The following is a 7,930-nucleotide window of genomic DNA, read 5'->3' as shown; positions in this document are numbered from 1 at the left end:
ATTCTTTATGCCTATGATGTTGTCATTATTACATTTGCCAATCAATTCATTTTGCCTATGATGTGTACAATTGTCAATTTTGCAAACAATGCGTCTTGTGGGTGACTATTTTGGGTCTATTATCTATCTTTGCACTTTTTTTAAAAAGTGAATCAAGTACAATATGGTTGATGGGTGGTAGGGCATTCAATGCCCTGCCACCAAAAAAATATTCTCTCGGGCGTCGCTATTTATGGCTCTGTAGCGTCGCTATGAGCGTCGCTATAGTCTTCTGTGTAAACGTCGCTATAAGCGTCGCTATAGGCGTCGCTATATAGCGACGCTCATAGCGACGCATATAGCGACGCCTATAGCGACGCTCTCGTAGCGACGCTTTTAGCGACGCCGGGGGTTATAAAAACCCAATGTATTTCCGTCGCTAACAGCGTCACAAGAGCACACAACCTCTTGTAGTGGTAGCATCTAATGTTCCATATGAAAACAAAGAAAATTGAAATGCGCACTACCATTGAGAAAAGAGAGGGATTGGCTAGTGTCCTAAACCTTAGGTACATGAGGGCATATGAGCAATTTGTACACATCTTCATGAAGCCCTGGGAGAAGAGAAGCTTATGCAGTTTTGAGCTATGTTAGGAGTATGAGAAATGCCATTGAGCTTGACGGGGTTGAGTCTTGAGATAGAAACACATGGTTTGCTTGGATGACTTCCCACCTATCTTTAATTACTAGCACAAGGTAGCACACACAATTAGGACTATCACCAGTGGTAGTGGGCATGTGCAAGATAAGGTGTACCCTCTTTTGGTAGTTTTGTGTAATCTTGGACTATCTACAACTTGGCATTTTATGTGGATATTATGCCATATTACCATACTTGTGCTCTCTTATGAGGCAAGAACTAGTAATGCCCACACAATACACATATCAAGCAAAAATATCGATTGTAAATTGATCTCATAGAAAAAATACCTTTTGGAGGTGAAGACTCTTGATCTCCTAGTTTAACATGTCATGCGTTGTCACATCATTGTGATCCTAATAAAGACTTGAGTGTAAGTTAGTATCACTCATATATTGAAAAATTAAGGAGCTTAATTTGAGGGTGATACGACATTATCTTGTAATCTTACTCAATGTGGCGGTTTTACATTGATCATTCTACATAGTCTCTTATTATGTTGTGTTTTCCACTTAGGTTGTACATAGCTCAATATCATTTTGAGTAATAAATAAGAAGAAGTAGCTTTTCCATTCCATCTCCATTGAGTTATCTATTGGTTGTGTGTGTGCTTGCAAAAGCTCAAGCTCCCTGCTTCTCTAATTTTTTTTACAAGCTTACCCCTTTGTGTGAGCAAGTGAGCCTCTCTCTCCTTGGCCTGAGTAGCCAACTCCCCATTGCTTGGTTTGGTCTTTTGGTGCCCCCTCTCTTGGGCGGGCAAGTTTCCATTGGCGGTCCCACTGATTCGTGGCTTGCTAATTTGTGCATTTTGAGCCCCCTTGCTCCATAATGGTCGGTTTTGTACTCTCCATGGATTTTACATTCCCTATCTCAAGCTAACTAGGTTGTGAGATTCTTTCCCTCCTTGTTTCGTCGTATCTTTATTGCCCCCTCCCATACTTGGGTAGCTCATTGCTAATAGCCATGCTGCAAGGGGTCTTGCCAGATTATTTTCTCCCTCAATCCCTAGCAATGGGTTGGCCCTTTTTGTGTCCATTGCGGTCTACACGTCATCCTGTTGACGTTTTGCTTTGTCTTTCAAGCCCAATGACGTTTTCTTCCTTTCTACTCATTGGGCTCGAAAAACGAGAGTAGAGGATCAAATGGGAATCCAATTGTGGAGGGAGGATGGATTATGCAAAAAAGACGAGAGATGAGCCTAGGGCCGATAAAAGTCATGGCCCATTAATGTTGCCCACCTTTAGTGAAACTAGTGGAATGCAAGGAGACCTTGGAAACACACCTGGGCTCCATGGAAGCCGCTCTCACATCTTCGACGCATGATATGCAATCATGCTAGGCAAGAATAAGCCTACCAACGCAACACCACTAGTTCACTACCAATTTTTGGTGTTGGGGGTGTTGTGGGGGGGTTTTGGGGGAAGGGGGCATCTCTTCATATTGTGCGTCGTGAGGGGCGAATAGAGTTAATCTTTTATATGTCCTCACTTTGAGGAGTATTAATTTTGGTTGTGCTAGTAATGTTGAATATGGGAAGTTCCGGCGGTGCAATAAATGTGAAAGATTCTGGCTGTGCTAGTAATGTTGAATATGGGCGGCTCCGGCGCTGCAGCAGGTATAACGCATAACCGAATATAGGAGTTTGGCAAGTAAAGTTGTAAAGTAGGTATCGTAGAGATTGTTGACGTGCGTAGTGATGATGATAATATTGATGTTATGCAGAGAGATGGTGTGTGGAAACAACGTGGAGGTAGACTACCATGTAGACTTGCATTGGGGATAGAAGCCGCATGCATATGTATCAAGTCAATGAGGCCCTATGCAACAACCAAAGTGGATCAGAGGCGGTCGACGATGGTTGAAGGCAGAAGGCGGACGACGAAGTGCACCCAAGCAGTGCTCCAGAATAACCTAGATTGAGTGTTATCCCACCTATAAATTTCAGAATTTACCTCTAAATTGTAAATATAAAGGTGAGAAAACCTGCAAAATTTACAAAAAAAGTATTAAAATTTATTCTGAAACCTTCAAATTTAGCCAATTCATTACAACAAGATCAAGGGCTACAAGGTGGGCCAATGTGGTGTTGTTGTAGGGGCCGAGGCAGTGTCGGTGGAAAGGCGAACGATGATACAAAAGGGTGATAGCAGTGGTGTCAAGTGCGTGACACATGCAAACCAGGTTGATGTGTAGCAGCCAAGCAATGCTCCAGAAAAAGCTACATTTGATGTTATCCTACCTACAAATTTTGAAATTTACCTCTAAATTTTAAATATGACGGTGAGAAAACCTACAAAACTTAGGAAAAAGTATTCTAATATAGTATGAAACCTTCAAATTTAGCCGATTTATCACAAAAAGATCAAGGGGTACAAGGTGGGCCAATGTGACAGATCAGGGTATTGTTGCAAGGGCTAGGGAAGTGTAGGCGACAGGTGCTATAAGAGGGCGATAGCGGTGGTGGCGCGTGTGTACCACATGCAAGACGAGGCTGATGTGTAGCACTGGTTGGTTGCATGAGGACGATGGGAAATGAGCAGGGTCGGAGAGGGCGGATGTAGAGCAGGTGAGCCCAATGCAATGGAAGCCGTGGTAGGCGCTTAGCTCTATGTGGCTAGAGGATTGGCATGGGAGTGGAAGGTGACTGCGGTGAAGCAAAGGTTGGCTACGGCAAATAAGCAAGTCGTGGGAAGCGTTGTGTATGAAACTTGCGAGGGGAGATAGTGGCCAAGGTGCTAATATCGGGTGGCACAGAAGGTGTTGATGGGGGTTGGTGGTGATGGCCTATAGGGTGCACAAGAGAGGACAACAACATGGAGGCAGACTACCATGTAGACTTGCATTGGGGGTAGAAGTTGCAGGCAAGTGTATCGAGTCAATGGGGCCCTATGCAACAGCCAAAGTGGACCAAAGACGGTCGGCGATGGTTACAGATAGATGACGGGGGTGACGAAGGGCAATCAGGCAATGCTCCAAAAAAAACCTAGGTTTAGTGTTATCTCACCTCCAATTTTTGAACTTTACCTCTAAATTTTAAGATATGAAGGCGAGAGAACCTATAAAGTTCTAAAAATATTAGCGTAATTAATCTGAAACCTTCACACACACACACACACAATGGGTAAGTGACATAGTGTACTTTAGAGAGAGAAGACATTTTGAGGCTCCAAAAAAAACCTAGGTTTAGTGTTATCTCACCTCCAATTTTTTGAACTTTACCTCTAAATTTTAAGATATGAAGGCGAGAGAACCTATAAAGTTCTAAAAATATTAGCGTAATTAATCTGAAACCTTCACACACACACACACACACACAATGGGTAAGTGACATAGTGTACTTTAGAGAGAGAAGACATTTTGAGGCAAGAGATAGCGAGATGGAGGGAGAGACAAAGAAGGAAGAGGAGGAGGAGAGAGAGAGAGAGAGAGTCCGCATAGCCCTGTTGAAGGCAATGCCTCCGCCGAAGGCGGCGCCGTTGTACTAGTGTTGAATATGGGCGGCTCCGGCGCTGCAGCACGTATAACGCATAACCGAATATAGGAGTTTGGAAGTAAAGTTGTAAAGTAGAGATTGTTGACGTGGGTAGTGATGATGATAATATTGATGTTATGCAGAGAGATGGTGTGTGGCGCGCGAAGGCGAGACAGACGAGACGCTGAACGAGATTGTAGTGCAGGAGCTGTGCCAGGAAGGGGCGGCTGCATCGCAGAACATCGTGCACGACTGCGGGCCCATCGTGGAGGGAGGCGAACACGCCCTTCGCCCACGCCTCCTACGTCATCGACTCCTCCTGGCAGCGACGCAACTCCCGGGGCCGCGACGTGCCCTGCGACTTCAGCGGACAAGCCACCCTCGTAACCCTCGACCCCAGTGCGTTAATTATTCTACTTGCCCCTAGCTCTTCTTCTCCTTGCTTGCTTGCTTGCGACGTCGATCCGCGTTTACGGACTTCCTCATGATTAACTTGTTAACTTGTTATTAACTTGTTTGTGCTTGATTTACTGCAGGTACGTCCCCTGGCTGCCGCTATCCCAGCCTTCCTTAATCTAGTGCACCAGGCGATCTTCCCATGCATGAGATTAAGCGAGTTGCGGTTTTCATCCCTCCTCTTGATCATTTTCCGCGGTGTAGCAATATTGAATCACATGTCGCTGAGTCCCCCCCCCCCTCTCTCTCTCTCTCTCTCTCGCTCGGGGAAGGCTCTTTCTTATCTTACATTTTTATAGTATACATCTGTATATTTCAGATTACAGAGCATCCAAGTGTGGTTAGTATTGTCCTTGCAAAGCATTAAGCAATGAAAGAAACATACCCCAAGGAAATTGAATAACCTTAGTAAATTTATCAAACAGTGAAGCATTCCTAGCTTGCCATATGAAATAGGGCATAAATGAAGGCCAAGGTCCTCTGACTTCACTAAATCAAAGAGCAACTTGAACTTATTTGGTTTAACCTGCGAACGTAGCATGCAGTAATCCAAGAGAGTATTCCACCAAATTGATGACAGTCTAGAAAAAGATGTTTCATAGTTTCCATTTTTTTGCATCTAATACAAAGCCCATTCATTACATTTTTCCTTGCCAAAAGTTCTCCAATGGGGATAGCTCCATTGAAAATTCATACAAACACTTTATGCTTAAAAGCACAATGAGCACTCCAAGTATCACTGAGCCTCTACAACCACCAATGTTTACTATAAGTTAAACCCCAAATCTTGTTACATCTAGTATGGATTGTTGTTTCTGGATGGAGTTGGTAAAATGCCCAAGTAGGAGAAGTCCACCAGTTAGCTGAGGAGTTGGGTAGCTCCCAGTCTTTGAATCTCTGAGTAGTGTCTTTGTTGCATGGAATCTCAAGGTTAAAGACACAAGATGATAGCAATCCCCATGGCACTCTAAATCCATTTCCCGGCCTCTAAATTCTCCTGGCTAGCAAAAAGGAAACTAGCTGATTGTTGTTGGAGTCCATGACTTGATCTATGGAGCTGACCCCCCTTTTAAACAAGGTAAGAGCTTTCCTACCTAGAACAAAGTAGGAGATTTCTTAAAAACAAAGCTCCAAAAGCAGGATTCATCACCCAATGAATTGCAAGTATACCCTACTCTACCAACCCACACCAATTTTGCACATATATGTTTCCAAGATTTTACCAGCATGTCCCTTAAGAGGATCATCAATAAACAGTCTTTCCCACGGATCCATATCCGAATGACCATGAAGATACACAATAAATTTATCAATCAAATACCACAGTAATTGAGACCAACATTTATCAAAATCCAACTTGTGTTTCAACAGAATAGCTCTTCTAGCAAACATTTGCAGTTTCAACCTAATCCACCCATGTATGCAGGTTCAAAAACTGAATCCCAAGCTAACCACGCTTTATGAGAAGATCCCCATAGAAATTCAAGTACATGGATCTCATCCTATGCAAATGCATTATCATACCAGTCAAGCAATGGTAAAAAGTACAAGAGGTAAGTTGTTAGTATAGCTTGCAGAATCGTGACTGTAACACGAAAAGGCCACTCATCACAATACCACTTACCAACTTTAGTGCACACTCTTTGCTCTACCCAAGCAGTTAACTATTTAAATGATACATCCATCCCAATTGGGTATGCTAGGCGTCTAAAGATCGTACCCTTGGTTATCCTTTTGCCCCTCGAGATGAGGGAGTTAAAATTCTTTGTTGATACATCTATCATACTAGATTTCCCTAGGTTGATTTTAAGACGAGCAGCCAAAGAATATACATTGAGGTAATTCATACATTCCCCAATATTTTCATTATCTACATGTATGAAAGTAATGGTATCATGTGCAAAGCCTATTGCAACCACCTGTTCATGCCCTACTTGCAGTCCTTTTAGGCATTGGTTTGAGCAGTCAGAAAGAAAAATAGAGGATGAGTTCCTAGAGCAGAAAGTAAGGGACTAAGAGAACACCCCTACCTTATAGATCTGCCAACATTAACAACTTAAAAAATCCTACCATTAAGCAAAACTTGAGAGGTTTCCCCCTCCCATAACAACATAATTCATGAAGCTATTTTTCCTACCAAAGCCCAATTTGCTCATGACCTTAACCACAAAATCCCAAATAATTGAGTCAAAAGCTTTGGAAAAATCAAATTGCAATAACACTGCACGACAATCCAATTGCAATAACACCACTTGCTTCAATTCCCAACATGACAATCAAAATGTTGTCTAATATATATCTCACCCCAAGAAACTAGCTTGAGTCTCATGTAGATGCTTCCTTAAGAAGGGTGAATTTCAAACTGAAATTGCTTTAGTGAGTAGTTTATACATAATGCACATCATAGTTATAGGTCTCCATTTTGATAAAGAGGCAAGAAATATCTATTTGGCAACAACTTGATGAGTCTTTGTTTCACTAGTGGATCCATGCTTTGGGATTGCCAAAGGTGATACTATCAAAGACTTCAATTCAGTCCACAATACTAGCCAAAATTCCTTTATTAATCCACATGCCCCTGGGGTCGTCTCATTCCCCAATTTTTTAAGGGTTCAAAGTAATTCTTTTTCCTCAATTAGAACTTCCATTCTTTTAGCATTATGCTCCTCTATGCATGGATCGACGACTGAAAGAACTAACTCAACAGATTGCTACCTCTCAAAATATATATCAACCTGTTTATTCAAAATGTTTTCAAAGTGTTGTGTACATTCTTGCATGACTCGTACGGGATTCACCTAATGGGATCCCACCTTACTGGGTATGTAACCGAACACCACCTTTGTACTCTCATAGTGATACCCTATGTAAATCCTGATTTCGAAGTAGCAAGTCAATTTCCTAAGTTGTAATTCTATCATGACATTTCTAAAAGTCCATGTGAACTTGTCACTGGTCATTTAGAAAGCCCTATATATAAATGTCAATAGCTTTAATATAAAAGGAAGGATTATCATTAGAAGAAAGGAGCTTTGAAGTCGTACTCTCAAGCTACGAAGGTGATCCAGCTTGTAATCATCACAACTAATGATTGGGTAATACGTTATCAGTTCGAAACTTGCATTGTGTTCCTCTCTCTTTGCTCTTTCATTCAAGTGTTAGCATTACCAGTTTTGCTATGGTTCATGACTACGCGTTAGTGAGTCTTAAGTGCATATTTGACTGCTTAAATCATTGTTTTTAGTTTTTATGACCATAGGAGAGTGTTCCTAGACCATAGGGAGACCCTTTTGTGCTGATCTTTTACAGTTTTCAGGACCTTT

The 7,930-nt window shown here is 42.1% G+C and overlaps 1 pseudogene; it reads left to right on the top strand.

Annotated features, from left to right (window-relative positions):
- Positions 1-904: 904 nt before the first annotated feature.
- Positions 905-4,725, top strand: LOC147458009 (PLASMODESMATA CALLOSE-BINDING PROTEIN 5-like; annotated as a pseudogene).
- Positions 4,726-7,930: the final 3,205 nt, after the last annotated feature.

Source organism: Adiantum capillus-veneris, chromosome 5, assembly GCF_014529385.1.
Source record: "Adiantum capillus-veneris isolate H3 chromosome 5, ASM1452938v2, whole genome shotgun sequence".
NCBI classification, from domain to species: Eukaryota; Viridiplantae; Streptophyta; class Polypodiopsida; order Polypodiales; family Pteridaceae; genus Adiantum; species Adiantum capillus-veneris.
This window is presented reverse-complemented; position numbering and strand designations above follow the sequence as displayed.